We start from the raw sequence: 9121 nt of genomic DNA, 5'->3' as shown, positions 1-9121 counted from the left end.
TTTTCTACTGTGTGCACTAATGAATACCAAGTTGAATGGATCAATGAGAAAAAGGACCACTGAGAATGGGAAGTCATGTACTGCATGTAATGAAGAACACACCTTTGGGGGGCAGTGTTCATCCTCTATGAGAAACAAGAGGCTGTTTCCATGATGTGCTAAAGGAAGCTTGGCTGCATAGCTCTGTTAACAGGTCAAAAGGAAACAGACACATTTTCGTATGTCTTCTCCTTTACATCAGTCAGAACTGTTCTTAAAGGCTCTGAAAAAGGTGGCAATCAATTGGGAACGTAACCATGTGGTGAGGCAGCGTCTGGATAGGGTTAGGAAACAGATCGACAGACAGGCATACACAGACAGACTGCACAAACATCCGTTCACACCTCCATGGAGGTAATCAGATATCCTCAGCTGTACGACATGACTCCGGACAAGCCCTGACTGGCTCCACTTATCCCTCCTCATCGACCAGTGTTCACCAACCTACCTACCGCCTCCACAGACACAGGGGATGTCCACTCTGCTCCAGTGAACAGTTAGCTTTACAGGCCTTGCCAGTTATTTGTGCGAAAGCCCATTTAACCGGGAAGACAGAGGGCTTGAAGCTCAATAGTGGATTGATGAGATAGACTTTACCCCAAGTCATGTTTCTATGAAAAGCTGCTATGTTCATTAGTGCACAGCGTAGCAAAACATAGCTAAACGCTTTGCAACGGATAATGAAAACAAGCAATTACTTATTGGACAAGTTTGGGTAGTCCCTACCTGTGTCCGTTTGTTGTCTTCAGTTTCGTGCCTAGTAAATACGACCCAGGTCCTCGTACAAGGCTTGTGTCAGACTAGCATCCTGTTCAGGGGGTGTACTTGTACATCAAGTCGCCTCAAGCACGCTACAGAAACAGGAGATAGGCTCCTGCTCTATGGCCCATGTTTTTGCTGCTGTCGCATCAATTTCAGTGGCTCATCATTCTCTGACCATCCAGTGTTTGGATCCCATTATACATAGCCTACATACAAGTCAAAGTCAGATGAATCCAAGTTGGTCTGATGAACCAATTATACAGTAATTGTTCTGGTCTAGACAAGCGATCCATGATGTGAAAAGGTTGCATTGTGCCTGTCTTCTACAGACTGGGAATGATTATTGTTTTTTTGATCTCTGTCTTTCTCTTTTTCTTACTTTATTTTGCTGTCTCCAATCCCCTATCCCTCTCTCTATTGAATATAGCCATCAATGTGGGTGGTAATATAGACAGGGAACCAATCGTACTCTTATGCATTTTAAGCTCAGCGTATAATACCTTTTGGAGGGGGCTATTGGGGTTAAATTATGATGTGTGATGGGTGTGGATTTGTAATTAGTGCATATTTGCATAACTTAATTGACTGTGTTTGGTTGATGGAACATCCTTAGTTCTGGTACCGCCGTTGACACGTGTTAATGTGGTGTGATGTGATGACGAGTACCACACACACACACACAAACACACACACAAACACACACACACACACACACACACACACACACACACACACACACAAACATACGCATACACGCACACACACACACACACACACACACACACACACACACACACACACACACACACACACACACACACACACACACACACACACATACACACACACACACACACACACACCAACAAGCTTCTCTTGACAGAGAAAACTGCCTTAACCTACAGGTCCTTAAATGAGCTTACACGTTTATGTTTACACTCTAGTGAAGAACTTGACAGACGTTCGTTTGAATGGAGCTTGATCAGTCCATCCAAACTAAACTATCCATTATGCTAATGTCACGTTCCTGACCTATTTCTGTTAGTTTGTTATGTGTGTTAGTAGGTCAGGACGTGAGGTTGGGTGGGCATTCTATGTTTTCTGTTTCTGTGTTGGTTTTCGGTTGCCTGGTATGGCTCTTAATTAGAGGCAGGTGTTTGGCGTTCCTCTAATTAAGAGTCATATTTAGGTAGGCGTTGTCACAGTGTTCGTTGTGGGTGATTGTCTTCCGTGTCTGTGTCTGTACACCACACGGGACTGTTTACGGTTTGTTCGGTTTGTGTAACCTATGTTCCTATTCGTGCGTTTTTCTTGTTTTATGTAAGTACGTCGTCTAGGTCTGTCTACACCGTTTGTTGTTTTTGTTAGTTTAATCAAGTTCGTGTTTCGTTAATAAAATATGTCTTTTCACTACGCTGCGCCTTGGTTCCCTCAATACTCCTCCTCTTCAGATGAAGAGGAGGAGGACTGCCGTTACAGCTAATAAGAGGGCCTTTTACATAGGTTACACATAATTAGTTAGTTGTCGTTAAAGTCAGTCTGATCAGGAGTGTCTTTAATCAGCTTTATTCAGGAGAGTCTCCTATCACCCATAAAGAGATTCTCTGGTACTTTTTTATGCTTTTTAGCCAGTAGTTTTGAAAGTAGTGCTCATGAGCCAAAAGTGGCCCCCGAAAATGACATATTACAATACACTGATAGTATAAAACATAATGAACACCTGCAACCAGTGTAGCTCAATCAATCAATCAATCAAATGTATTTATAAAGCCCTTTTTACTTTAGCAGATATCACAAAGTGCTTATACAGAAACCCAGCCTAAAACCCCAAAGAGCAAGCAATGCAGAAGCACGGTGTCTAGGAAAAACTCCCATGAAAGGCAGGAACCTATAAAGAAACCTAGAGAGGAACCAGGCTCTGAGGGGTGGCCAGTCCTCTTCTGGCTTTGCCGGGTCGAGATTATAAGAGTACATGGCCATTAAGGTCGTTCTTCAAGATGTTCAAACGCTCCTAGACAAGGTAGCACGTCCGGTGAACAGGTCAGGGTTCCATAGCCTCAGATAAAACACCAGGTGGACTGGGACAGCCAGGAGTCATCAGGCAAGGTTGTCCTGAGGCATGGTCCTAGGACTCAGGTCCTCTAGGAGGGAAGAGAGGGGGAGAGAGAGATGGGGGAATTAGAGGGAGTATAATTAAGTTCCCACAGGACACCAGATAAGACAGTAGAATTACACCAGATAGGAAAGACTGACTCTAGCCCCCCGGCAAATAGACTATTGCAGCATAGATACTGGAGACTGAGACAGGGGAGGGTCGGGGGACACTGTGGCCCTGTCCAACAATAACCACGGACAGGGCCAACCAGGCAGGGTATAACCACCCACTTTGTCAAAGCACAGCACCCACACCACTAGAGGGATATGATCAGACCACCAACTTACTACCCTGAGACAAGGCTGAGTATAGCCCACGAAGATCTTACCCACTGCAAGAGCCCGAGGGGGTGCAAAACCAGACACGAAGATGGCAATGAAGCGGAGGAGACCGGTTAAAGAAGGATTGTTAAGTGCCTTTGAACACGGTATGGTAGTAGGTGCCAGGCTTACCGGTTTGTATCAAGAACTGCAACGCTGCTGGGTTTTTCTCGACAACTTAATATTAGGAAGGTGTCCTTAATGTTTTGTACACTCAGTGTATACATACTGTGTTCTCGACATAGCTAATCCTATACAACTACTGCTGTACATATCTTTTTCCTATTTATATTTTGTCCATACTGTCTATACACACCACATATTTGTATTCCGGTTTCTGACATGGCTCGTTCTGATATTTCTTAAGGGGGGGGGGGGGGGGGGGGTTACAACTCAATATTAGTTTTCTTAAGGTTTTGTACACTCATTGCTCTCTCTCTCTCTGCTGTGTTTGCGTGGCGTGCCTCTCACTAGGTGTCACTCAAATGGCGAGGGGATAAAGCTTATTGGTTGAACTCAAATTGCTAGGGGGCTGGCCCACATGGGGGTTAATGTAGGGACAATGGCGCAGAACAGCTTCCAGAAAAACAAACGCTTTCAAACACAGGAGGTTGGTGGCACCTTAATTGGGGAGGACGGGCTCATGGTAATGGCTGGAGTGGAATCAGTGGAATGTTATCAAAGACATGGTTTGATGCCATTCCATTCTCCTCCGTTCCAGCCATTATTATGAGCTGTCCTCCCCTCAGCAGCCTCCACTGTTTTAAAACTAGGGATTTCGTGGATAATTGAGGTAAGACTGTAATTCTGCTCAAAGATTATACATTGACACATCCAGCTCAAAGCGGAAGGCTTAAAACATACATAGAGCCTGTCACACTGTGACGTGTGACTACTATCTAAATTAATGTTCTGTGATTCCTTGCATCCTATTTCTCGCCTTCTTCCCAATCGTATTGGAGTAAAAGGTCCAAGGTCCCGCCCTTCTGGCCTTCTTCTCCAATGGGTTTGAGAAGGTGGCAAGTAAATAAGTTGAAATACTGATAGAGCCACTGTATGGCATCAACCTATTCACCAGAGGAAACTATATCTAAGCAAATCTATGTAGCTACTGTAACAGAACAGCTCAAGACTGAATGATATCACCAAACGTATCCCTCCGCCCCTTCACAAACCGGGCGCATATCAAGATGAAATAGAGAAACCACTTGAATATGTGAACGTATAGTATGACTCTCAAGGTATAGAGGTTTATCTTGACTCTGCAGACAAGCAGGATATTTCGAATGACGAGGAAAAGGTGCCATTTAGACTCATTAAAGAGTGAGATACTTGGCAGCGGCAAGCGAGTTCCCTCTGTTCCCTCGCTCTTTCATTTCCACCTTGTTTGCTTTTGTTGTAAACATAGCACATAATTGCCCAAATCAATGTTTGATGTCGCTCTCGGCATGATTAGGCAGAAAATGTGGTTACGCTGCAGTCGCCATGGTTTCCAAGCACAATTATATTTTTTGAAAGTTCTCCCGCAAAGAGATTGCATAGTATAAATAACTTAAATTAAAGCAACTCTCATCTGAATGTAGTTTTACTAATTACCCACTTACTCTTTCCGGCGGCAGCTAGGACGAGGTGCAAAATACAAAAAAAGAGGAAAAGAAAGAAGGAGAAAAAAATGACAGGATGAGAGGAGTAAGAAACAGGTTTATGTGACAGCGAACTAATTTGATCCATTAGAGAATGTGTACATGTGTGTGTGGGTGTGTGCGCGTCTGGTACCTAGCTGCTTTTTACAGCTTCTCATTTACCCATTGAGGTGAATAGAAAATCAGGGTGAGAAACTCAGACTTCACTTGTTAAACTCTTCTATTCACCACCGTTGCATGGAGATATGAGTCTTATTGTGGTAGACATGTTTTGTGTGTTTCCTGACCATGTTACTGACAAGGAAAATATCCGGGCCCTATAGCCTCATGAAAACCTGGTCAGGTCACATGGTAAAGAAAAGCTCCTGGCCATATAATCACACATACACCTATTTTATTTCATAGTTTCCTCATAGGAAACAATGAGGAAACTTAATTACATCCTTGTAATTAAGAGACACACACATAGGCACAGACACATGCATACACACACACACATGATAACACATGCACTCTACACGCAAGTACACATGGATTTTGTGTTGTAGATATGTGGTAGTAGAGTAGAGGCCTGAGGGCACACACTTAATGTGTTGTGAAATCTGTTGTGAAATGTAACGAAATGTTTTTAATTGTATATAACTGCCTTCATTTTTGCTGGACCCCAGGATGATTAGCTACTGCCTTGAATCCATAATAAATACAAGTAGAAATAGGGAATAGACAGGAAAGTTTGTTAAACTCTGAGGTTTTACATGTAATAGTATTTACATATATCTTAGATCTACATGTTCCATTTTTTCCCCTTTTCCTGGTGATATAACACAATGGTTTGGTTTCTTCGTAGAACCTCGCTTGCAGTGATCCCACCACAAAACCATTTTCTGGAAACATTACTCATCTGCTTGTGTAACAGACACATTCCAACATCACATTGGCTACTTGTTACAAAAAGCTGATGTTGAGTGTTCTGTCAAAGCTTGTTATGGAGCCTCCCAACAATTGTAATCCTCTCTGTATAGCTGCACAAAATGACCAAGACAAATATTTGTCAGTAAGTTCAGCTGACTTTTCTTCTGTCTAAAAATATCAAGATTTAGAGTCGCAGTAAGAGTAAGAGCCAACTCATTTGGCCTTCTCACAGGTGATTTAGCCGTGACTGCATCTCAAATGACACTGTACCTGTCACGTTCCTGACCTGTTTTCTGTTGTTTGGTATGTGTTTTATTGGTCAGGGCGTGAGTTTGGGTGGGTAGTCTATGTTATGTGTTTTCTATGTTGGGTTAATGGGTTGCCTGGTATGGCTCTCAATTAGAGGCAGTAGTTTGGCGTTTCCTCTGATTGAGAGCCATATTAAGGTAGGTTGTTCTCACTGTTTGTTGGTGGGTGATTGTTCCTGTGTCTGTGTATACCACATGGGACTGTTTCGTTTGTTCGTTCGTTTTAGGTAGTCTGTTCCTGTTCTTGCGTCCTTCGTCTATATGTAAGTTCGTTTGTTTCAGGTCTGTTGCCTTCGTTTATTGTTTTGTTGTTTGTTCTAGCGTTTTGTCAGTGTTTCGTCTGTTTGAAATAAATCGTTATGTATTCATCACCCGCTGCGCCTTGGTCCGTTCATACACCACCAGACGAACGTTACAGAATCACCCACCAAACTCGGATCAAGCAGCGGGTTAACGGACAGCAGCGACAGCAGCAGTGGGTCAAGGAGGAATGGACATGGGAAGAGATTCTGGACGGAGAAGGACCCTGGGCAGAGCCAGAGGAGTGTCGCCGCCCCTGGAGGCATCTAAAGCGGAGAGGCGACGATATGAAGAGGCAGCACGGAAGCAAGGCTGGAAGCCCGCAAGTACAACCCAAAAATTTCTTGGGGGGGGGGGGGGGGGGGGGCAAAGGGGAGTGTGGCGAAGCCGGGTTGGATACCTGAGCCAACTTTCCGGGCTTACCGTGGAGTGAGAGGGCGTCGTACTGGTCAGACACCGTGTTATGCGGTAAAGCGCACGGTGTCCCCAGTACGCGTGCTTAGCCCAGTGCGGGCTATTCCACCTTGCCACACTGGTAGGGCTAGGTTGGGTATCGAGCCGTGCCATGAAGCCGGCCCAACATATCTGGCCTCCAGTACGTCTCCTCGGGCCGGCGTACATGGCACCAGCCTTACAGGTGGTGTCCCCGGTTCGCCTGCATAGCCCAGTGCGGGCTATTCCACTTCGCCGCACTGGCAGGGCTACGGGGACCATTTAACCTGGTAAGGTTGGAGAGGCTCGGTGCTCAAGAGCGCGTGTCCTCCTTCATGGTCCGATATATCCGGCGCCACCTTCCCGCCCCAGCCCAGTACCACCAGTGCCTACACCACGCACCAGGCTTCCAGTGCATCTCCAGAGCCCTGTTCCTCCTCCCCGCACTCGCCCTGAGGTGCGTGCCCTCAGCCTGGTACTTCCAGTTCCGGCACCACGCATCAGGCCTATAGTGCGTCTCAGCCCAGAGTCTGCCGTCTGCCCAGCGGTGCCTGAACTGCCCGTCTGCCCAGCGGCGCCTGAACTGCCCGTCTGCCCAGAGGCGCCTGAACTGCCCGTCTGCCCAACGCCGTCTGAACTGTCCGTCTGCCAAGCGCCATCGGAGCCATCCGTCTCCCCAGCGCCATCTGAGCCATCCGTCTCCCCAGCGCCATCTGTCTCCCCAGCGCCATCTGAGCCATCCGTCTCCCCAGTGCCATCTGAGCCATCCGTCTCCCCAGTGCCATCTGAGCCATCCGTCTTCCCAGCGCCGTCTGAGCCATCCGTCTGTCCCGAGTCGTTAGAGCCGCCCGTCTGTCCCGAGCCGTCAGAGTCGTTCGTCAGTCAGGAGCCGCTAGAGCCATTTGTCAGTCAGGATCTGCCAGGGCCGTCAACCAGACAGGATCTGCCAGAGCCGCCAACCAGACAGGATCTGCCAGAGCCGCCAACCAGACAGGATCTGCCGGAGCCGTCAGTCAGCCATGAGCGTCCAGAGCCGTCAGCCAGTCATGAGCTGCCCTACAGTCATGAGCTGCCCTCCAGTCATGAGCTGCCCTCCAGTCATGAGCTGCCCTACAGTCATGAGCTGCCCTACAGTCATGAGCTGCCCCCCAGTCATGAGCTGCCCTCCAGTCATGAGCTGCCCTCCAGTCATGAGCTGCCCTCCAGTCATGAGCTGCCCTCCAGTCATGAGCTGCCCTCCAGTCATGAGCTGCCCTCCAGTCATGAGCTGCCCTCCAGTCATGAGCTGCCACTCAGTCCGGAGCTGCCACTCAGTCCGGAGCTGCCACTCAGTCCGGAGCTGCCACTCAGTCCGGAGCTGCCACTAGTCCAGAGTTGTCCCTCTGTCCTAAGCTACCTCTCTGTCCTGAGCTACCTCTCTGTCCTCAGCTACCTCTTTGTCCTGAACTACCTCTCTGTCCTGAGTTGTCTCCTCTATTGTAGAGGGGCATTGGTGAAGGTTCCTGGACCATGGTCGGGGGCGAGGGTCGCCACTCAAGGGACGCTAAGGAGGTGGACAAAGACAGTGGTGGAGTGGTGTCCTCGTCCACCGCCGGAGCCGCCACCGCGGACAGATGCCCACCCAGACCCTCCCCTTGAGTTTTAGGGGTGCGCCCGGAGTTCGCACCTTGAGGGGGGGTTCTGTCACATTCCTGACCTGTTTTCTGTTGTTTGGTATGTGTTTTATTGGTCAGGGCGTGAGTTTGGGTGGGTAGTCTATGTTATGTGTTTTCTATGTTGGGTTAATGGGCTGCCTGGTATGGCTCTCAATTAGATGCAGGTGTTTGGCGTTTCCTCTGACTGAGAGCCATATTAAGGTAGGTTGTTCTCACTGTTTGTTGGTGGGTGATTGTTCCTGTGTCTGTGTATACCACATGGGACTGTTTCGTTTGTTCGTTCGTTTTAGGTAGTCTGTTCCTGTTCTTGCGTCCTTCGTCTATATGTAAGTTCGTTTGTTTCAGGTCTGTTGCCTTCGTTTATTGTTTTGTTGTTTGTTCTAGTGTTTTGTCAGTGTTTCGTCTGTTTGAAATAAATCGTTATGTATTCATCACCCGCTGCGCCTTGGTCCGTTCATACACCACCAGACGAACGTTACAGTACCGATCGTCGTCTTCTTCGGACGAGGAATATGAAAGATCGGACCAAACTGCAGCGTGGTACGTGTCCATGTTAAATGTATTACAACTGAACACTGAAATACAAAATAACAAA

This window comes from Salvelinus fontinalis, chromosome 7 (assembly GCF_029448725.1).
Source record: "Salvelinus fontinalis isolate EN_2023a chromosome 7, ASM2944872v1, whole genome shotgun sequence".
Classification (NCBI taxonomy): Eukaryota; Metazoa; Chordata; class Actinopteri; order Salmoniformes; family Salmonidae; genus Salvelinus; species Salvelinus fontinalis.
The sequence above is the reverse complement of the archived record's forward strand: the minus strand, read 5'-3'. Positions refer to the sequence as shown.